We start from the raw sequence: 24,350 nt of genomic DNA on the forward strand, positions 1-24,350 counted from the left end.
GATGATCTTGTAGGTCCTTTCCAAACTTGTGTTTCTGTAATTCTAAGGTAGCTGACTTTTTTTCAGAAGGGATATTTTTCCCTTTGTCAGTTATAAATTAGGTTTTTATTATAAATTGATAGACTGTCAGTGCCTTATAAATTTTTATTATGTTAATTCCCGTGACTCAGTAATTCCAAGGAGAAATGCAAAGGTAAATAAATAACTAGTTGTCCCACAAATGAAAGAATTACCTTTAGAGAAGCAGATGCTAGAAATCCATCATTATTTGATGTTTAAACTTCCTTTTTTTTTTTTTTTTCTTTTTACATTACATAGCTCTTACCAACTTAATTGTTCACTTCTAATTTCTGGCCCTACTTTGATCAGCATTATTTCTATTACTCCTTCATTTTTAAGAATTTCTTTCTGAGAACCCCTTAATTCCTCGGCATCTGCCATGCAGAGTGGCTGTCAGTAACCGGTGCTCAGTTTCCTTTCAGATCCTTTCATGGTGCACCACCAGATTCCTCTTGTACCACCGTTTCAATTTTCTCTCTCTACCAGAATTTTTGAAGCAGAAGGAAATAAATCACAGCAGTAGCTTTGGGATTTGGTACTTCAATATTCTATTTAATTATTTCTGTTTCTTTCTTCCAAATGACCTAACTTTGTGTTAAACAGTCAGAACATTGAAGCAAACTTTTGTTTTTAAAAAAAAAAGAGAAAAAAAAACTAACAGTCTGAACTAGCTTTTTAGCAACTAGTTTGCTAATGCAAATCCTTCTATTGTGTGCATCCACCTTCTAATTGTTGAAAAAAAAATAGTGGATTAGATATTTTACAGCTACAAACTGCATTTGGGAACAGTATGGTTTTTCCTTAGAGAGAATCTATTGCATTTTTGTTCTTGAGGATATTAAAGGTCTCTAATGATCACTCAAAAATAATACAGGGCAGTTAATTATCTCCTTGAAAATGGTCTCATTTCAGCTTTATTGAAATACGGAGTTCTTACTGTTACCGTGTAAGAGGACAAGGATGGTACATCAGAGATGTTGGCCATGAGAAATGCATATTTCCTAGTGCTTTTCAGTCAACTGTTTTGATTGTAAGAGGAAATTTTCCCTGCAGGTGAATGACTTATTGTAGAGGAAGAAATGACCCTTTGCAGTATCCTGCTTATCAGGGAAGATCTTCTGTTCTGATTTTTAGCATGGCTGTTTGTCTCAGCTCTGTATATGAGGCTGACTACTGGGTCAGCCTGAATACTTGCAAAAGAACTTAAAAAATTAGGTGGGAAGCAGGGAGGGGGTGTTTGAAAATCCAGAGTAGGGAAAGTATCTGGACATACAAAACTTAGTCTCTTACTTTCTGTGAGTAACTTTGTGTGTTTAAAGCAGACAACCTGCCATTTCCTTGGTAGCATTACTCTGAAATCACACTCAAATCCTGTCAACTAAATTAATCCCATACAAGCTAAATTAAGATAGACCTTCCTTAGCCTCAGCCAACTGAAGCCCATCAAGTGGCATGTAAACTGCCTTTATTAAGGATGAGTTTTGTACTTTTCCTGACTTTTGTGTCTCGTCCTTAATTTGTTGTCTTCAGCAGCAATGCATTTCCTTGGGAAAATACTTGAGGAAAAATACCCAACAGAGCTAACCTGTAGATTAGGTATTTTACAAATGCACGAGAATTTAACAAGTAGAACACAGTCAGTGAAGCCCTCTGGAGGTTGTTGAAAGTTGAGTGCTGCTATACCGTATCTTTTAGAGTCTCAACAAGCCACCAGTATACAGTGCACATAAAATGAAGACAAATTTCCCTTCACTTTCTTTGCCATTTTTCATTGATTGTGTCTTTAGGAAAAGACAGTGAGAGAAAGTGAGAAGACAGTTCTACTGACAGATAAGAATTAAGGTAAGCACCACGCAGAAGTTCTACTCTTTGAGTAAACTTGTTCGCTTTAGAAATAAAAGTTTTGGATTCTCTGTCCTTTCACAAATGTCGACTGTAGCATCAGGTATCAAATTATTTATGATGCTTTTTCCTTTAAAACAAAAGCTGACATTTTTTCCACAGGCGACAAAGAGAGTCTAAATGAAACAGTTTGTTCTGTATATGACAGTAATAGCTAGTATTACTGTTACACTAAAATTTTCCCAGCTGTAATACTTAACATTTTATATTACCTGATTATTATAGAACCAGAATTATGTATTACCTAAAGTGAGTAAATTAGTATTACTGTTACTAAAATAGTGCAAGTATTATGTAAAATAACTATATAGAATCATAGAATACCCTGAGTTGGAAGGGGACAAGGATTATCAAGTCTGACTCCTGGCTCCACACAGGGCCACCTAAAAATCAGACCCTATGTCTGAGAGTGTTGTCCCAGTGCTTCTTGAACTCTGGCGGCATGGTGCTGTGCCCACTGCCCTGGGGAGCCTGTTCCAGCACCTGACCACCTCTGAATGAATAATCTTTCCCTAACACCCAGCCTGACCTTCCCCTGTCCCATGCTCCATGCCTTTCCCTTGGGTCCTGTCGCTGTCCCCAGAGAGCAGAGCTCAGTGCCTGCCCCTCCAGTCCCCTCGTGAGGAAGCTGCAGGCTGCCGTGAGGCCTCCCCTCAGCCTGCCTGGGCTGAACAAACCAGGGGACTTCAGCAGTTCCTCATACATCTTGCCCTCTACGCCCTTCACCGTCCTTGTAGCCCTTTGTAGCCCATAAGCTGTTTAATCCTCAGTGTCAGTTATCACAGAAGTGATACTAATAAATGTAATTGCAAGGGACCAGATTTTTCTTTTATTCTTTTCCTCAAATCTCATTAAAACAAGTTTGAGTTCAACGATGCTTCTACAGATGCCGTCAGGAATACATCCCAATTTATCCTGTAAAACTGACTAATGTATATTTGTTTGCAAAATGCAGAACAGATTTTACAAGATACATACATCCAAGAATAGGATAGATAGCATTTAACATTACATGCGTTATTTATGGCCTTTGTTTGGCTTTTAATCTATGTAGAGTTCTGGACTGATATTTCTGGATCATCTAATTTGATCCATATGCAGAAAACAGAAGAGCTGCAGAGCAGTAGTGTGTGGGGAAAGGCATGTTGTAAGCTTTTCAGGATCAAGAGAGAAATTAGGTATGTAATGAGGCGTTTGACCTCTGAGTAACAAGAGACAATTTGGTCCAAATCAGATGAAAATTTCTCATCAGGAAGAGAGAGTCTTTCTTTACAGATATTAAACACTGTACATTAGAGGCTTGATCCAGTCAGTCTTCCCAGAGATTGAAGGACACATAGGATCTTGAGGATGGCCCTTTGTGTTTTTGTACTTTTGTGGCACCTAGTTAGTAGCCAGGCTCCAAGAGTTGCTTTCACTTGGGATGAGCTATTCTGGGTTTTATTCCATTTGAATTATTACATGTCACAAAGTCACAACCTTTTTTTTTTTTTTTCCACATCAGACATGTCTGTTCTCAGTCAAGTATGCCCTTAGCAAACCTGTCTTGTAATTAAGCTATTTAATGACCCTAAAGACTATTTGAAAATCCTAAATAATAGGTATGCCCTTGATTTAGCGTAATTAAAAAATAAAAGTAAATTACTTTCCCTCAAAATCTCATGCCTTATTTTGAAGCTGGCCTTAAATACTGTATAGAGGTAAGGAAATGAAATGGAAAATTCTGCAATCATTTTTAGTGAATCTGGCAGTCTTCCAAATACAGAGCCCAGAGCCAAATACTCATTTTAACCATATTTTGTTTGGAAAAGATGCTTTAAGGAAATTAATTCAGTTTAATTTTGGAACACTTTAATAATGTGTGGTTGCTGATGTTGTTTAGAATAAATATTGTGTATTTGAAACATAATAGTCTTGTCTGTACTAACACGGAGTTACTATACACTTATAAAAGGATGGAGCGGAGTGACTCCAGTACTGTGAAACTTTAGCAAATATTGAGAAGCCAGTATTAATTTAAACCACTTGTTTTCTTCCTGTCTGATTATTCTCTATTACAATTATGTGATTTATTTTGGTTTTTTTTTTACTTCTGAGAAAATCAATCAACATTTATTTAGAGTCATCAAAATCCATGTCCAGAAGTTGAATTTAAGAATGTTTCAGTTGTCCTGTTTAAGTTCTCTAAACAAAAGAAAGTGGCTCTCTGTTACATGCAGTAAATCCTGAAAGACTTTATTAATGGGTTAAGTTATTTTTGAGGATTGCTTATCAAATTTTTTTGGTGCTCTCATCATCAGATTGGTCATAGAATCATAGAATGGTCAGCTGTGACCTGTAGATACCTTTGTGGAAATTAATAATTGCTATCTAAGTAAAATGAATGCAACTTTCTTAACTTCAACAAGGATATGTAAGAGGAAAGGCAAATTAAATAAACTGCTACAGTAGGTACAGAGTCCAGTTTTCATTTAAATATATGCAAAATTTAGCTGTTAAGTATCCATTTTTTTTTCTAGAAATTATATCACGATCTTTCAAAACAGATAGAAAATGCTAAAATAAATGTTAATAATTTGTGACTGACCATTCAACACTCCGTGGCAGGGGGGTTGGAACTAGATGATCCTTAAGGGTCCCTTCCAACCCAAACCATTCTGTCAGGGTTATCAGGACTTCATTTAAAATGTTTATGAATAGAATGCAGTGCAAGTAAAAACTACTGTTCGAACATGGTATGTTTTGAATGCACAAATATGATGAAAATTCTAGTTTAAAGGTTTTTCTAGAATTGGTCATTGTCTCTTTAAGGGTGTCCATTTTTGCAGGAAACAAACTAATTCAGCTGAGGATACCATAAATCCAGTAATGCTATCAGGACAAAGTAGGGCTCTTATCTCAAAGGGATTGATTGATAGATAGTCATTTCATGGAAACAGTTATTTTTAGAAATTCAAATTAGTTTCCATTAAAGCTACTGCTTTTAATTATTAAAAAAAAAAAAAAAAAAAAGATTTATTGAAATTGAAGTCTAAAAGTGAGATTTAATAAGGTGAACATTAAAACTCAGAAATAGTTTGAAAATTTGAGTTTGGCTTCAACATTTTTATGTTGTTCTGATGTGAATAAACTATTCCCTTTTGAATATCAGGCTAATATTTTGAACAAGAATTGTTTATACTTTAAAATGATATTTCAGTCTTGGTTATTTAAAAGATAACTTCAAAAAATTATTTACATGAATTTGTTTTGAGCTGTGAAAGTTTTTTAAACACTTTTTGTCTAAACTTGGTTTTACAAAGCTGTTTAAAATTTAAAGATAAAATGATTTCCTACATATAATGATAAAGCCTGAAAAAAAAAAGATTTCTGATTTTTTCTTTATAAACATATAAGTTATAGATACTGTTTGACCTAATTATAGACAGTTATTTGCGAGAAATAGGTTTTAAATAGGATAGTTTAAATTTCACAGTGCTGATCTAGAAATGGGACGAAGCCATAGATTAAATCCTGATAAGAGTCTAGTTACCTTTGATAGTTTTAATTGTCTTTGGCAGCAAATTTTAGTTTAGAAAGTTTTCACTTCTTTGTCATCTTTTCTTACTTCCTGATTTATTTATTACTTTTTTATTATTATTTCTTTTTTATCTAAAACTTCACACAAGCTGAGGATATTACACATATCTATCTAATACTTAATCGCTAGGGACCTGGTTAAAAGTCACTCTCCGTATCACATAAAAATAGCTGAATATTATAAAGGAATTGTAGAGATAATGATCCAATACATCTAGTAGCTATCTGTAAACCAATTGTGAAGATCTTGTACTCATAACAAAGAAGACAACAGCAAAAAATGAGCTGGACTTGATTTCAGTTTTTGTCCTAATGTTGGTAAATTGATAAATAGTGTGGTATGCAAATTTTTTTAGTACTTACCAATTTCCTCCCAGCAAGTTGGCAGCACTGTAATGTCTCATTACTTCTTTTTTTTCAGCATCAAACCTTGTATCTGCAATCATCAGACTCACGATACAGAGTAATCTAGACAAATTGGCATAGTAAAGGTTTAGTTCAGTCATCCTGAAGCAACTTGAGGGATCAGGAGTGTATGGGTAAATATTACTTTGACATCCTGAGATCTGTGTTAATCAAACACAAAGTGCCATTGTTATAGCTGCTTTCTATGAATCATCTCTTTATCACTGAGTTTTTGTGGTCTGTGCTGTTAATGAGATACCGCAGATAAGAGTAAATATAGACAGACTGCAAGGCAAGCAGGTTAGAGATGTTAGGCATTTATGGTAATATAAACATGGAAATCAGTAGGTTCAGAGTTCTAGTGCAAGAAATGTTGGAAACAAGGACAATTAAATGGGAGATTACAAAGGTTAGTGATGCATCCTACTTGAAGAAATACCCATAATGAAAAGTAGGGTTTTATCAGATGATGTAGCAGTCATCTTAATGACTGGACATGGTGAGAAAAGAACTTGACTTCCACCCCAGCAGACAAAGACAGAAAACATAGGCAGCAGTGTGTGAAACTATTTAAGAAAAGTGAAAAGTGTGTAGTAGGTGTAAAGAGCAGTTTATTTTAGGAACAGAGAAGGTGAGAAAACTCATTTAGCAAATGCCGAAAAGAATCTTGTGCTGTCAAGCAGTGGTAAATGCTTTATACTTATACACTTTTTTATTTATAAATGTATTTGTATGCAGTGCTCCAGGCACACTTATAGTCTTGTTCTTTAGCACGTATAAAAATATAAGCTGACCTGGTGCCAACATCTACCAGTTTGTTAGAAATGGGAAAACTGATCAGCACCGCAGACTTGAGTACTGGAGAAATTACGTTTACATGGGCTTGTCTGTTAAAAATCTACGTGTAATGTAACTTTCTTGTACTCTTTATCATATGTGGACAATCTTCATGTAAGCCTTCAGGTCAAATCATCTGCAATTTTAACTATAAACTCAATATTTTTTTTTTTGAGTAATTATAACTATTAAATACTGAATAGAGTTATGAAGAGTGCCATAGGAATGTGTTAACTTCTCTTTTTTATTATCAACACAAGTCCTTATGTACAAAAAATAACAATAATCATAGCTCAAATGGAGTGTCATAAATTTTCTGGCAAAACAGTTGGGAAGGATACACACTCCAGTTTAGGGAGATTTTAATGAAAAATGATATACCAACAGCAATTTCTCTTCTATAATGAGGCAACTTTCAATTTCCATTGATCTCAGCTGTAGATGTATCACATAAAAATCTTGTAAGTAATGAGATCTAAAGCATTATGCTTAAGTTGACATCTTCTCCTTTAAATTTAGCTGTAACTTGTCACCCTATTTATATACTTCATAAAGCACTAGGCAGCTCTGCATGAGACTATTCCCAGTAGGAGGTCATAGAAAACTCCATCTTCCAAACACTCTGTCTTAATCAAATGACAAAAAAAATGCATAATGTTTAAAAATAATTTTAGCGATACTTTCTTCTTAAGCATCCTTCAGTTGCTTTTAGTTGTGTCTAAATTCACCCAAGTTACAGTAGGTCTTTCTCAGTTCCTCATCATCTAGAGCAGTCCTATTCTATTAGCTTTATTTTGAGCCATGGTTTCTGTGAAATATAGTAAAATCTGTAATGAAATACATACTGTTTTCCTGAGGTGCTGTGTGATCTACACACAGGCGTAAGAGATTATGGTCTGACTAGTAACTATTGCAAAGTTTGCTACTTTCTTGCTCATATTCAATGTTTAAGTATATTCCTACTGGATCTATCACTAACATTTTTAACACACCGGTAGCATTCATTTTTCTACATACCTTACCAATAAAACCAGGAACAGCTGTAAGAGAGTATTGAAGAACATACTGTTTGCCATTTTTGTATATCAAGAATTATGACAACTGCAGAGAAAAGTAAAGCCAAATCGGGATGAAGAAAGCTACTAACTTCAGTATATAAATGAGTGAGATCTCATAATTCCATTTGAAAGAGGAAACTGATCATGCGTTGTCTTCTAATATTAAACACAAAATAAAAAGATTCTAATATTAAACATAAAATGAAATGCCCTGTCTCTTGTCCTGCTGAAACAACATTTCCACTGCAATAGTTAGGAGGATTTCTGAAATGCCTTTAGAGATTGCTTTAGCAGGGCCTTAACATGTTTTGACCAATCTAGTTATTGAATCAGATATTTATATTAGTGGTAACCTGTTTCTATTGTTTGGTTTTCATTAAGAAGCTTGAAAGAGATCTAAAAGACTTTATAAAGACTGAAATCATCTACAGATAAAACTTGGAGAAGATATGGTGATCACACATTAATGCTAACGTCTTTAGAAGTCTTTATTATAACTTTTTATTACCTTATTGAGGATTCAATATTAAAACTAGTTTTCTTTTGAGAAGGAATAATTCTGTTTTTACAAAGCTTTGCAGTATGAAAATGCACTATTGATAGCTGTGAATATAAGGTTTACACTACTATAACACCATATCAGGTTATTGATTTGCTACAGCAGGTTAATGCAATACAACAAACTTTCAAACCCACAAACTCCTGAGAATTGTGTAACTTCACTGTAGTTGTAGATTTCAGAGGTAGCATGAGAAATTACTTCTCCTTTATTTATCCCTTCCTCCCTATAAGGCTAGAACTTTCAATTCTCATTAAGCTTACAACAAAAGTAATCCGTTTTGACTATGCAAGTCCAAGATCCAGGGTTTTATAATTGGGTCTATATGCTTTTTTGTATGCTTTTTCTTCTGACCATTGAATGAAATGTATGCTTAACTACAAAAAAATGTATCTTTGTCATGTCAGATGCTAACCTTAGCTGGCTAGCTACCTTATATGCACAGAGCCAGAATCTGCCTATAATAGCACCCAGGAGTTAGTGAATTAATCTAACCTGATGAAGTGTGTCTCCTCAGTGCATAAATCAGCTGGAATAATGTCATTGATATGGAAGGAGTATGTGGAGAAAAAGAAGTTTAAAATGAGCCACAGCTGAGAGTAGACTGCTAATGGATAGGGCCTTAATATTAAGTAACTGTGAGCAGCTGGTGGGAGTCATTTGGGGCTGTTTGATTTCCTGGAGATTCTGTGGTATGTATTTTTTAAATAATAATAAAAACAGTTTATAATATATACTGCATTGTAACTGAATCATGATTGTTTTCATCCTCGTGTCTCTTGCATGTAATGTGTATGTTTATATTTGCAATACCTTGTTAAACACTTCAGTATTTTAGGCTGCACCTGTCACGACATCAATTGCTGCTTAGTGTCTTTTGCCATTATCATAGAAAAATTTATATAATGCAAACTATCAATAAGAAAATGAGGGTTAAATGCTTTGGCAATTAAATAAGGTGCAATTTATATTAGCAACTCATCTCAGTAATTTACATAAATTTGGCTAATTCAGAACCCTAATATTCTCTGTTCCCTATAGAAAGGTTGGGAAATCAGTACACTTTTATTTTAAATTCAGTGCACTTCAGAAAAAAGGAGGGATCTCAGAAACCACAAGTCAATTCTGTATTGTTTTGAAGCTTTAAATGGTTAATACATTCCAGCAAATTTTCTGTACTACCAAAGCTGGATAATTTGAATACTCTTCTAACTAAAGACATCATTACGTGTTTATTAGTATAAAGTCATTACTGCTAACTATTATTTTGAGAATGAATGACCACACAGAATATGAAGTAATTTAATAAGTGTAAAGTTTTAGACTATTTTATTCCCCACAGACAAAATTTGATATTTTCTCTATGGCTTGCAACAGGTTTAATGGATACAGAGGGAAGACTGTGCAATGAAGTGTGAAGTAAAACATAAACTGCAAATAAACAAAGGAATTTCTCCTCAGTTGTTATTGTTTCAAACTTTTAAATTGCACGGCATCCTAAATTTATAATATGGTAACAGTTAAGTGTGCAAGGTTCTCTAAAGCTCACCCAAAGACTAACTTATATTCTCAAAGCAACACTGTGCATAGCAGAAGCTATATGTTTAAAATAATTGTTTTTGTGTAACTTAAATATGAGATGTTTATTTTTATTTAATGAATGACAAAGCAGAATTAAGGCCTTTGAGCCTGGTATTTCTCTCAGCTCCCTCTGTCCATACAGTGTCAGGAGCTGCAAGCACTGAGCTGAAAACAAGCTCATAGAGAACTATTGAGTGAAAAAGGGTGTGGCTTTAAAAAAAAAAAAAATCAAGAAGATGAAACAGTTCATCAGGAGGTGGAAAAGAAAGGTGTGGTGGTTTGACCTTGGGCAGTTGACCAAGTTGCTCTCTGTCCCCCTCCTCCTCAGGACAGTGGGAGACGATGAATATAAAAGCTCACGGGTTGAGATAAAGATAGGGTGATTACTTACCAATTACCATTGTGGGCAAGCCAAACTCCACGGGCTGCAGGAAAATGCATGGTTCCCCATAGTCTCTCCATGGGCTGTGGTGGAATCTCTGCTCCAGCACCTGGAACATTCCGTCTTGCCTTCTGCCTTTTACTCAAGTCACTGGAAATTTTTCCTGTAAAGCATTAATACGACTAAGTTGACTGTCGGAGACAAAAATTCATAGAGAGTGGAAGAGAAAGTGGCCAAATATGATACCATAATGTTCATTAAAAATGCAAGATGAAAGGTCAAGCGTGCGATGTGGTAGATCCACTGGAATATTTTCCCCCATCTCTGCCTCCTTTGTAGTAGAGTTACAGATTCGCTTAATTATACATATAAGAAGTTGCAGGTTATCATGCATCATCATTTTTTCTTTAATCACCTTAGATGATTAATTTCAAGCTCTTTCAAATATTTAACAGGTTGGTAGAAAATCAAGACCATTTCAAGAAGCTGTTTCTTACATATTGCAGAACTTTACTCTTTTTTCTTTCCAGTAGGTTTGAAGCAAAATCAGCCAAATGACATTAGTTATGCTTTAAATTCCAATTTCCACAGTTCTTTCGTTCTGTATCTCACTCCTTTTTTCATCTCACCACCTAACTTCCTTAGATTTTTAGTGTAACGAATCTCAAACTCCAATGAATAAAGTGAAATAGAAAAAAGAGAAAACTATCGTGAGCCTCTGAATTTGGGTTTCCCAAGTTCAGACAGCTTTCTGGGGTTTGATGATATCCAGCCATTTCTATAGTTATTAGCTGATATTGCTGCTCTATGCGATTTTTCTCACTTTGTCTATCAATAGTTATTGACCCTGGAGAATAAAGTGGTGGAAGTGAAAGCTTTTAATATATGTACATATAAACTGATAATGCTTTCTCAAAATGCTTTGTAAAATTGATGACACCATCAGGGTACCAGGTCCTTTCTCTTCACAGAACTTGAATCAAATGATATTGTTTATATTTCTGTACGATTCTAGGAAAAACTATTGGCATAAAGCTTATGAGCACTGTCTAGCGTCTGTGTCCAGAGACAGCCTTATTTTTGTGAAGCTACTACAAGTGAACTTTAACTTATTCTAAGGGATGACTGTGGCTACCCAGGAAAGATGAGGTCTAGGATCCATACAGCACTACTTAAAAGAAGAAAAGGAAAAAAAAAAAAAGGTAATTTTATAATGTGGAGAATTTTCTGGAAAAAAGAAACATAGTGTGATTGAATATAATTGTTCATGTTTTCACATGTAGATATAGTTTTAGAAGCCACAAAGATTTAGAAGCCACAAAGATTTATGTTGCTTGCACTATGTTTTTTCTGCTTTATATCTGAAATCAAGCTTCTGCTAAGTGAGAAGGCATTATAAAATAATTCTATAAATAATTGTTCAAAATTAGAACAAAACTACTTTGTCTACTTTGAAAAGCATGCTGTTGCACTCCTGTCTCCCCAGACATGTTTTTGCAATGGCTATTTAGTTTTTGCTCTTTTAAGAAAATAAATTTCAAAGTTGTGCCTGCAGATAATTGGAGCACTTAGTTGATACATTTACACAGAACATCCAAAATGTGGTTTCAAAACTGAAATGAATGATCTCACCAATGTTGTTATTCCAGTGAAAACCCAGTGCCACAATGCAGAAGCCACAGTCTGCTGTCTTCATGCTGAAATCACCTCAGTGCTAAACCAAGAGGACGAGACATCCCAGCTTGTGGTGTGATATATCCATTGCCAGGTCAGTGCTCCAGTGAAAGTCTGTGTAATGTATTTCTTAGAGAGTGCTATCCCATGTGCTATCTTCCATTCATGTTTTGTCTAGCCGCGTAACCCTTTTATTTTTGTTGAGATTTATTCTTGCCTTTGAAAGGGTCAGTTTTTTGGTTTCTTTTCCGCCCACCTAAAGAAGAAAGTTAGTAACATAGTCAAAATCTTACTATCTGCCTCTAACTGTTAGAGTGCCACAGAAGATAATATTTCTCCAAATTCTACAGACTAGCCAGGGACTTTCCTTTCTGAAAGTTTAACCTTTATGATACGTAGGTTTACAAGGACTAGTCTTGCTGTTCCACTATGTAGAGTAGCTTTTTGGGTATCAGTATAAGTGTTTCTTAGCCTGTTCCGTGTTCGTCATTTTCACGGGTTGCTTACTCCCAGGTATTGTATTTGAAAGAGAAGTTGCAGTTTTTCTTACCTGTATTCACATACTTTAACTGAGCGTCTATCTTCATCTTAAAATGAAAAGACCTGCACTCCAAAAAAAGCAGCCTCTCAGTTTCACTATAATGTGCTTCTACAACAATATATGAAAGAAGCATAGCTTGTGGTCAAGGTAATCAGATATTATAGTTTTCTCCCCTGTGAGTCTTGTATATACTCTAAGCTTATTAATGGCAAACATTAGCCTAGACATTTCTTAGAATTACACTGTTGTAAATATTGCATCACTCAACTTAACACTGGATCTTTTGTAGATCACCATGTAGGGTTACCTGTATTTTGCAGCACTTGGCAGTAAATATTGACAAAAGCATAAAATTTTAACAGATACGTCACAGAAGTTTAGTGACAATATTTATGGGGGATTAAAGCTTCATGATGAATTGAAATATCAGAAACCTTATTGTTATTGTAAAGAATGTGGCATGATGGTTCATTTACATTAAGCTGAAATGCCATTTGTGCATAGTGAGTATTATTTGATAATTCAAGACTTAAACCAAACATTATTTGTGAGAAACCAAACTATATTTATAAGATGTAAGAGAAAATATTTTCTTTTTTCTCTGGAGATAACTTAAATCAACAGTATTGGAAATGGTTTTACATATCATATTTTACAGTTTGTGTTGTTTCCCAAGATCTGTGTGCTTACTTTTTAAATTAAGGTAGCATAAAATAAATTTGCAACATTTCTTGGACCAGAAGAACCACATAAAAATGATCTCGCTTTGCTTCATTACAACACCTGTTTGCAATAAGATGGGATCTTATCTATTTCTGTAATAAAATGCCATGGTAGAGCTGTGGTCTTAATTATCCTGCTAAATAATGGGACACATTTAAAACCTTTCCACTCCATCTCCCAGTGCTCATTAGTGTCATTTATGAGTTATTTGTCTGCCAGTTTTTGCTTTTCTACCAAAAAAAAAGTGTTAAATGCATGTTTTGATATAAAATGAATGCATAATTAATAGTCCCTCCTGTTTCAGAATTTACTCTTTAATAGCAGAAAAAATGCCAAGTGTTTTATTGAAAGCCAATACAGTGATAAGCAACCTAGGTATCAGTGTTTCAATGTATCTTGTTGGGGGTGGTGGGGGGGAAGTACCTTAATAAAATAGCCTAATAATTAAGTGGTAATAATTTAGATAATGGATTTGTAACCCTTCTTGTTCACCTGGTATGTTGAACAAATGAGGTATTGTTCAGTTATGATAGATTTACATGTTCAGTGTCTAACAGCTATCTGTTATTAAATGAACAAATTATGAAAATGTAGGATGTGTTCAATATTACAGCATGTGTAAAGTTTGAATTCTTAAGCTTGTAGTGTGAGTAGCTTCAGTAGGTAATGGGGAGGTTTAAAAACCATTAAATATCTTGCTAATGTTTTTTGTTTTGCAAGTTCTTATTTAACGTCTTAAAAGTTCTTGGAAAGTGTTTAAAGTGATAAATATGTATTAGGACTTGATACTATTGAAAAGTTTATGAATGAATAATGTAAAATTATTTTAAACTGACAATAGCGTACATCACTGATCATTAATCATTAGTGAATCTTAAAATAAATTTACATATCTGTTAGGACATTCAAACTGCCTGATATTAAATGACCAAAGGAATTTTTTAATGGAATTCCATTTAAAAAAATCTGATTTCTTTTAATATATGCCTTCAGTATTATGTCTTGCTTGAGAATAAAAACTAACTTTTATGGATTGTCTAACCAAGTGTTGTAATTGCCTGGTTGTGTATGCTTCATTATGATGGGAAGAGATTTTGCTGTATTTTTCATCTCAGAAAGCAGAAAGTAAACAACAAGATTTTTCACCTAATCGGTGGGCAGTATTTGCTCAGAATATTAAAAAAAAATAAAAATGTTCCTTTGCCATCTCAGTGAAGAGCATAACCAGTTCTGACAGCAGGTGGTACCACTGAATCAAAACACCTATCTAGGATGCAACACAAACTTAACACATAACAAACTTAACAACATAACATAAGTAGGAATCTGAAGCTAAACAGTGGCACTGTTACACTAGCACAATGGTTGCCTGGCACAGAGCGTAGGTAGCTGGTACAGGCCAATGTATTCCTAGCATTTGTCCTGTATCAGAATGGGCCGGTCACTGCCTGGGGAACCAGCTCTCTGTGTAACCCTTATTTCACTTTGCACAATTAGCAATCCATGCTGGACCTGCTGCGGGAAGTGCAACTAGGCTGCAGTCTTGTTGGGTACACAAAATCAGATGATGCAGTCCCTAAAAGACAGGCTGCTGAGTCATGTTAAGCTAAGTGTCAAGCTCTAGGCTGCTGACTTCCTTGCTGTAGTTCAAACAAGAAGAGAGATCAACACCATTTCCACCAGCAGTGCTGCTACAAAATTCAATTTCCTGTAGGTAGTTAAAGGGCTCAATTCCACAGTATAATTTCTCATTTTTTTTCTGCATAAAATATTGCTTTGTGCTTCACAGAAGCCAGAGAAGTTTTATATGAATCCTCTTTTAATAATAATAATAATAATTAAAAAAAAAACCACCAATGAACGGGAAGGGAGATGGAAAAGTAAGAGAGGAAGCAGCACAAAAGGGAGAGAGGTCAGAGAGAAATAAGGAAGAGCAATAAATGATGGAATTGCCAGCGGGTGATTGGCCTTTAAGAATTATTGGCTTTTGCTTCATCTCTGGTCATTCAGCCTTCCTCCAAAGGTGAGAAAAAATAACCCTCATGACATGCTAAATCAGTGCAGGTGAGAGGAAAAGGGAAACTCTTTACTTAAAAGAAAAAAAAAGGAGATTTGAATCCTGCAGACAGTAAAAAGCAGAACTGTGCAGTGTCAGAAGAATATACAGACCAAAAATGCACTTGGAAGGCTCAGTCCCTGGATGAAATTTGACAGGTGTAAACACAGACTTCTGAAGCAGGGCTTTGTGCCCTGCTCATCATTTTTCCTTTGCCTCTCTTTCCCTTACCAAAAAGGACACTATGTAGGCCTTAATGAATTCCTGGTTAGCCCCAAATTGATTGGTAAACAGGCTGGACCTCTGCAGACCAAGGAACTGTTTAATATCCTCTATGGGACTTAATGCACAAGATTCCCTATGGAGAAAGAAATGATTTAAAATCAATTTTTGACTGAGCATTACTTTATACGAGGTTGTTCAGAAGGGGCCAAAATAAATCAGCTCCACAGTCATGTGCAGAGGGAGAAGTATGGGGATGAGAAATAAGTAAGTCCTCAACTTTCTGGGAAATACAAATAATTGTTTCATCCTTGTGGATGGATTAGAATGAATTCAGTATAATTTTGTTTCTATGGATTAGAGACTATTTCAGATATTTTGACTCCAGCCCCACTGAATTTTTTGAACCCAAATTGTTGGTTTGAACTCATGCCGATAAACTAACCTGTGCCATGACTGGTTAACAGAAATTATGTTCATCTTACTATTGAACTAATACGTGCTTTAACCTGACCTGTACTAAATGACACTTTCCAAACAGATTCCTGTGTACAATTTAGGAGATTTGCACAGGCCAGAGATCATTCCCAAAATGCACTTTTCTTATGATTGTGCATAGAGGAGTGGGGGGGGGCAGAGGGGGAAGAATTTTATGAGCAGGCCATGCCACTTGGCCTTGAGGCTACACAGCATTTCCTGGCACGGGATCATTTACTGGAACAGACATTGCAGAGGGGACCTTCTCCTGATCACACTGAAAGCTCATTAATTATGATTAGCATAATTAATGTTGAAAAACAAGGAGTACAAGAAAGATATCCTAAAACAGAGAAGATGATTTCACATTGGTCTGGTTCAAAGAAATACCTGTAAACTTTGAAAGTGTGAGTAGAGCTACTGATGTAGATTAAGCAGTAAAATCCTTATTTTGGTCTTCTGAATTAATGCTGAAAAGTCAGTAATGTAACCTGGTGTAAAACTGACACATGTTAGATTAGCATCAAACTATGAATTCTTATAATTATCGCTTATCTACTTACTGAATATAAGATAACTGCAACTAATTAGGAATATAAAAGAAAAGAAAGATAAATGTGTACAAACATTACAGCAGAGATTAAAAGTCTATTTATATGCTGTTATTTTTAGGGTAGGATTTCTATACAAAAGCACTGATAAAGCTATCTGTTGTAAACAGCATATTTGACCCGCAGTTATCTTATTAAATCTCATTATATACCTAAAAATACCCAGTAAATCAGAAAACAAAATGCCATAGCTCTGAAGACACAAGCTGATGGTGCAATACACTACAGAGACATTTATATGTTGTTTGAATTTACCCTTCAGCTTTGTGTATTCAGTTTAACTTAGTAGAGCGCTAAGATTTGAAAGAGGATTTTGATGGAATTGCTTAAGAAATTGATTTAGATCTTTGATATCTCCAGTGATTTAATACTGGGTATTCCTAATGAAACAAATTGTTTATGTTGATGTGAATTTACTCTGTTAAGCAACGCAGTTTTTTGTTTGTTTGTTTTGTTTTTTATACCAACTGATCATGTTAATGAGAGAAATAAACTCGCAAACATAATGAGGACATTTCACCTTAAAGCAATAAAAACAAACAGAGATGCTGAAAACACTTTGGGAGTGATTTTTCTCTAATGCAAATGAGAAGTAGAAATCTGAAATAACTCCTGAATGCATTAAATAATCCCTGCAATATTTATAAATATGTTAATAATACAGGGTCTAGTGTCGATATATGAGGATGTAACACCATTGATTCTAGTGGAGAAAATCATATTAAAATTAAGAGTAAGATAAATAAAAATGAGGCCCCAACTTACTAATTACTCAACATATGAAAGCTGTAAATAAATCTAAACTGACAGAAACATTGAGTGGATGAAAACGTACAGTGCATTAAGGCCACCCTGGAAGAATTACCTAATACTTTAGGTTCAGACTTTAAGCTCCAATCCTGTATTGGATCTATGATTTCTTCTAGAAAGAATGAAGAATTAATTAATCGCTGAGTCAAATTGACTGTTAACTAGGCGAAGAAGGAGCCATGGCACTCTGATCAGAAAAAGAGGAGTAAGAACATAGATTTCACTGAATGGCTCAAAATAAAAGTAGACTGGATTTATAAAAAGAACTCACTGAAATAAGTGATCTAAGAACTGTACTGGTAGTATTGGATATTGACTATATTATACCTGCAAAGCAATTAGCAAATTAAATATTACAATCCCAGGCTTGGAAGTCTTAGATTGTTTTTCTCCGTCTATATTTCTGCAATTTATCCTCTTTAAACATTCGTATTCCACCATAATCTCCCAAACTGGAAAAACATTACAAAGATGTATTAATTTTAAAACAAAAATAATACACTGAGCTGTGAAGTCTTAGGTAAATAAGCTACAACTTGGCACACTATGGAGCATCAAGTTATTTTCACTTCTGCTTTAATACCTGGTGTGAGAATGGAGGACTGAGTTGGATAAGTTTTTGTCAGCACTTGTCTGTAGGTAGAATATTCAGCTAGAAAAATAGCGATACCTGGTATTATAAAATACAGATCTGCCATCTATCATAGTACTTACTAAAAATGCTGCTGTTCCCATGGTCTGACCGTTCAACTCTATCAATTGTAACACTTTCCGTAATATTTTTAATACTCTGAACTAAGTACCCAGTTTATACTCCAGGAATGAAGCTTTGTTTGCACAGGGGTTGAGTTCAGTGAGTGAGGATTTTGTTTTACTCTTCTCATTTGTGTAAGTAGTCTATAGATTACCCTGGAATTATTTATCTGAGTAGCTTATCAGGAGTCAGCTATTTATTTTCTGCTTGTCCTGTAATATTTGATTTCCAGCCAAGTATAAGTGGCCAGCTGTAACACATTTTGAAAATGAGGCACTTAATGAACATGTTTAGTGTTAATACAGTTATTTGTGTGTTATCTCTCAGTGTTTTATTGCAGATGATAGGAAAATAACACTGTATATTGTTGAAAAAGGGTAACTGGGATATGATTTTCTGTTTCTAGAAAACAATATTAAATTCAGCAAGTGGGAGTTATTGTTTTAGAAAAATGAACTCTTAAAAAGTATAGAAGAACAGAAGGGGAAAAAGCTGGCAATTAATAAAGCTTCAAAGAGCTATAGAGTAGTTTGGCGTCAGATATACAAAATTACACAAAACCACATACCAACAAATAAAAGCACAAAGCAATAAAAGGAGAATTCTGTAATTCTAATTGTTTATTTATTTCATTCTATATAAGATAGAAAGAACACTTAAAATATATACATCAACATACCCAAGATACTGCAAAATAAAACACATGAACATTTGAATGTAGAAGAAGGAATAATCAACATTTTTAATTTCAAAGTGGTATATTAGATGTAAATAAAAACATATGAATGTGACTATAAAACAAGATTCTTCATGAAAACAGTTCTTCATGAAAATATCTCAGATTTTTACAGTGGAGAGCAAGATTTTTACAATCTTGCTGCAAAACCAGACTCAGAGCCTAATAAACAATTAACCAAATCCAGTTTGTTTTACTAGGTGAGCAGCCCTGTTTAAATGACGGGTATAATATGTCCAAAATATCTTATAAAAGCCATCAAAAGTATAAGCTATACTTGAATATAGCATTTATACTTGGTAGCTTTTCGTTATTGTACAATCAGTAATTTTTTCTTCTGATGCACTTTTTTTCTTTTTTTAGTGAGAGTTGTTGCCAAAAGAGCTTACTAAAAATAAAACATATCTACTTTCTGGGTCATTTTACTAGGTGTTTTATCTAACAGTTGAGGCTGCAGATGCAACAGTCCCTGTGTGCTGGGCATGAGACTGTCTTAGCTCAAATTCAGAAATCCCTTGCTAAGTCTACTTGTAGCACATCAGACCACTCCCCGCTCAGAGGGTGTGCAGCAACATCCATTATTTACCTGCAGGGTGCTCTATGGTTGTATCCTGAATAATTCCTTTCACTGTTTATGATGGGCCCGCCTCATCTTGTGCGTTGTTTTGAACAGTGAACAAACATAAAGCTAAATGAAGAAGAAGAGGGTGTTTGAAAATGGAAAGGGTAAAAAGTGGGCTAGATCGGCTGTCTATCACTAAGATGGCAAAGCCGAAAATACACTTTGCTTTGGAAATGTAGCTCAGAGCATATCACGAGTCACTAGAGGAAGTAATGGAGAGAGAACCTTCCGGTTTCTGGAAGACTAACTTCAGTGTGACTTAGGAGGGTGATAATATTTGCTGACATCATGTGGTTGCTTTCATCTTGCCATTGTTTCAATTGAGATGTTCTAGTGATGTTCTAAATTAAATGCTGTTTTTTTGTTTTGTTTTGTGAGGCAAGATGAAATTTAATCAATATAGATTAATTTAGAGCAGCTGTTATTCACTAAGTAGGAACAGTTTAGTCACTGAAGAATTTTAAGTCCAGCTTTTATAACATAACCTGCAGTACATTTGAATATATTCCCTTGGTCTCTGCAGTGCTGTAATTCTACTAAGCTACATGAAATTTATCTTTTACAAAACAATATGCTGTAGATCTTCACTTGTTTATTTCTCAGAAGCTTCTTTTTCGTTGAAACGTAGGTCATGTAAAGCCATTAAACCTTCCCATGCAGGTAAAAAAAAAAAAAAAAAGATAAAGTGTGGAGAATACTCCACTCTGCTCTCAGAATGTATCAGATGTATCAGGAGAGGTGCTTCTGTCATTATGATTCACTGGAAAGATTGTGTTCAGTAGCCTTCACCCTCACTTCTCCAGTTGCGGTTTACATATAATGTATGAATACTGTATTCAGTCAAGGTCACATGAAGGTCCTCCCCCTCCCAATACACTTCACAGATAAATGAAGTTTGAAATAGTACACATAGTCCAAGGTGTCACAGAAGAGTAAATTTTAACAGATTGTTTTGATGTAGTTGAGAGCCTACAACATGAAAGATGCCTACACTGGTACATAACTATAGCAATAGGTATGTAGGTATATATAGCTAATGCTATACAAGGCATTTGGACATCTTGTTTCCATTCAAAACACATTATGTAGAGATACTTAAGTGACTCTGTGAAATTGTTTGTAAGTGCATAGCTCCCCTTCAGTTCAGGGGTACCTGGGCAATTTCCAAAACCTACTAAGAGTCTTAGACTCACAGAACCATTATTTTATGAGCTCTTCGTCCTAGGGAAAACAAACAAACAAACAAAAAACAACAACAACAACAAAAAACACCAAAAAAAAAAACAACAGGATGAGACTAGAGGTAAACTCTAATCTAGTTTTATGTATGATGGTGTTGGGCTGTCTGTGTAGCTCATAGCAGGAGTTATAGTCCGAATATTATAAATCATATTAATGATGGTGTATTCCATTCCACCTTGCCAGTGGAATGGAATAACAATTATGGAGATCTAAGTCTATGCTGATACCACTGGTACCTACTTCTGTCTCTCGCCTTATTTCATTTCCAGCTCACCATGGGATTCTCATAGGGCAGAACTTGCAGTACTGACTGGCAGTTATCATGATGTTTGTTTTCCTGACTGTGAAGCAAAGGAACCTGCTTTGTAAGAAGATGGGTTATGAGTAATTTCAGTATGGGTGTGATTCAGAAGTAAATTCATACAGAGTTATAAATCAGAAGTAGGTTGTCACCTGAGAATTTACACATTGGAATAACTGATGTAAGAAGCAGCATCAGGTTTACACACCCTCATGTCCCTTTATACATAAAATTGTTGCTATAGCTGCTGTTCATGGAGCTGAGAATAGCGTATTTTGTGTATGAATGACAGAAATGGATCCATAGTGAATTACACATGATTATTCCAGGTTGAGTAGGAGAACAACATATAAATTTAGGAACGAAATATGAAAAGAAGTGACAGTATCACTCTTTTCGAACACTTACTGTGCAAATGTTTTTTTCTTGCTTTATGCTTCATTATGCTTCATTATGCTCTGTTTATCCTGCTAACTCAGAGGGTAGTAAATCTTTATTTTCCTACCTGCTTATTTGCTCCAAACCCGTGGTTCTGCAGTACTGACAATTTTGGTACAACTATGACGTTACAACACAAGAAATTAAACTTTTATGTTTTACCTAGCTGGATGGAGATTCTTAGGGTAAATAGAATTTGAATAATCCTCCAGACTTGCAAAATGAAGAAGAAAGTCAAATTATTGAGACAAAGATGTTTGTTTTCCTAACGCATACCCCAGCTGAGAATGCAGATTTTGGCTTACCTTTTAGGATCTTTTCAGTTGACTACCTTTAATAAAAATATTAGATATCACCTTCAGATGAGGGATGTTGCTGTTATCTCAAGCTGCGAATCTTGCTAAATGATCTCAAAAGTTAATCTCTGTCACATATAATGTTTTGCCCACCATGATGATGGATCTCACTCTTGTAGCATCTTCAGTTGTAGTTGATGTTTTTACCACTGCAAAATGGGTTCCCTTTTAGAAAAATTTACTGTTTATCAATTGAAATTGATATGCCAGGGTTTTGTTACACATCTAGAATTTACACAGAGAAAATGCATATTTATACTGACATACTTATATAGAGTTATCACCAAATTAGTGTCAGTATTCTGCATTGTAGGTATAAAGTCGTGTTTTATATGCAAAATGTTAAGATTTTGGAAAGTGAACAATTTAATAACGTAACAGTTTAAGGGACAGTGCTTACTTCAGACTTTACTTTAGTACCTTGGATAATTGTGGTTGCACCAGCGGAGTGTGTGATTGCATAATATTTAATATTAGTCAGACAGTTTAATGGATTATCGCCAAATGTCATACAGTCCTCATTACGACTTTAAAATTAACTAACAAATTTTGTCTAGTTATTATTCTTTCAATCCTCTTTTTTTTTTTTTTTTTAAACTAGAGTATGCATTTAAAAATGTGGCCAAACTTGGATTCAAGATTTATGACTATTTACCCACTGTCATTTATAAGTTATTCCAGTTGTTATTGAGGTTATAGATGTGTCTGACTCCCAAAGAGTTGCACAGATAGTATGAACAGTTTTCTGTTGTCCAATAAGTATACACATCTTGCCTTTAATTGTGCTATGCTTTTCTTTCTTTCTTTCTTTTTTTCCCCCCTATGGATATGTTCTATATATTTCTTTATGATTTTCATTAAAATGTTATACCATCAGCTGAGAAATATTGTCAGAAATCTAAACGCTTCACAAAATGCCAGCTACTGTAAAGCTCTACATTCACAAAAACTAGATGACTCTGAATTCTGGAGGCTCAGCAGAAGTCCACTTGGTATCTTACTAAACACCCACATTTCCTCTGTAGTGGCAATTTGAACATCAAAACAGCCCTTCAAAGTAGATTAAGAAACAATTCAACTTCATAGTATTAATAGGCATGAAATTGGATAATTTGGATGTAATTACATTTCTAAATTTTCTTTCACAGTTTTATAATTCAAAAAAAACACCTGTTTAGATTAAAATTCAATACTTTTTAGTTCAAAATATTATTCAGATTTTTCGTTTTTAAAAGAAAAAGCAGGGATGCAGTTGTTTGGGATGTTTAGAAAGAGTTTGAAAAATGTAGAGAATTGTTTGGACAAAACCAATTTATTGCAGCTGTAGAAATATAAAGCCACCTTTACTACAAGTGCAGTCTTTCAGAGGAGATTGGCTAGCAGTAGATGGGCATGAAATTTCCAACTGCAGCAGATATGAGAAAGTAATTTTATGTATCTCCCTTATGTATGTAAGTAATGTTATAACCAGTTTAGACTTAGCTTCACAAATGAGTTATTATGAAGTAAGAAGCTGAACAAAGATATGCACATGCAGAAGAAAGTAATTTATGCCACGAAGATTGAAAAATGTACCAACTTTCTCTTGGAGTAATATATCTGCTAAAAACTTGTGATTTAACTACATTTCAGAGTTATCATTTTAGAGGCACTCAGTCAAGAGAAATGTATACTGAATATAATACCTGATTGGTTATTTTAATCCCAGATAGTGGAATCAGTTTTTGTTATTTTTCAAGCAACGTGTATGGATGAAGATGGTAGACTGAGGACACTGTGTGACTGAGGAATACAGTAGTTTAATTATTCAAACAGGTGGATAAATTTAGAGGGAAAATAATAGCAGTATGAATTTCAACAGAGTTGGATAGAAAATAAAAATATGCTAAAAAGTTAATTGACATTTATAAAATCCTAAGTAGTGTCTACAAAATCAATACTTTTTACAACTGTAACTACAATGAAAAGTGTAGGGCTGAGGGTTTAAATGGAAACTAAGCAAAGACAATTTTGGAACTTATAATGCGTGCTTCCTTCACTCAGGCTGTGATGCGTAGTTTGAATGGCCTAGTGGGTAAAGATGCTGGAACAAACGTTGCAGTCATTCAGGAAGCAATTAGACACCATCCTAAGGGACCATATGTATTATGAAGGCCAATCCTCTTTAGGCCAAATGGCCTTTTCTCATATTCAGGATGTTCTATTCACACTGTTGTTTTTTTTCCACAGAATGTACTCTATTTGCTTTGCTCTGACATACAAAAAGTTGTAAGTACAAGGTAAGACTATGCTTTTTGTGTGTGTGATTTTTAGAAAGACTTTATCATATTCTTTTTTCTTTGTATTGCTTATTATTAACTTGTTCAGATAAATAATTCAGAATTTGCAATTTTTTGATAGAATTAAATATACAATTAATAAGAT

At 34.6% G+C, this 24,350-nt stretch overlaps 1 protein-coding gene across 1 annotated transcript in view; it reads left to right on the forward strand.

Moving 5' to 3' along the window:
- The window catches only part of LOC310880977 (uncharacterized protein), a 1,343,899-nt gene that overhangs the window by 642,992 nt on the left and 676,557 nt on the right, over positions 1-24,350 (forward strand). The window contains exons 18-21 of the mRNA XM_083797545.1: positions 1,848-1,902; positions 11,379-11,565; positions 12,013-12,131; positions 24,156-24,205. The gene's annotated coding sequence lies outside the window, so the exon portion shown is untranslated. The remainder of the gene's footprint in view (positions 1-1,847; positions 1,903-11,378; positions 11,566-12,012; positions 12,132-24,155; positions 24,206-24,350) is intronic.

The sequence above is a fragment of the Anser anser genome (assembly GCF_964211835.1).
Source record: "Anser anser genome assembly, chromosome: 13".
NCBI lineage: Eukaryota > Metazoa > Chordata > Aves > Anseriformes > Anatidae > Anser > Anser anser.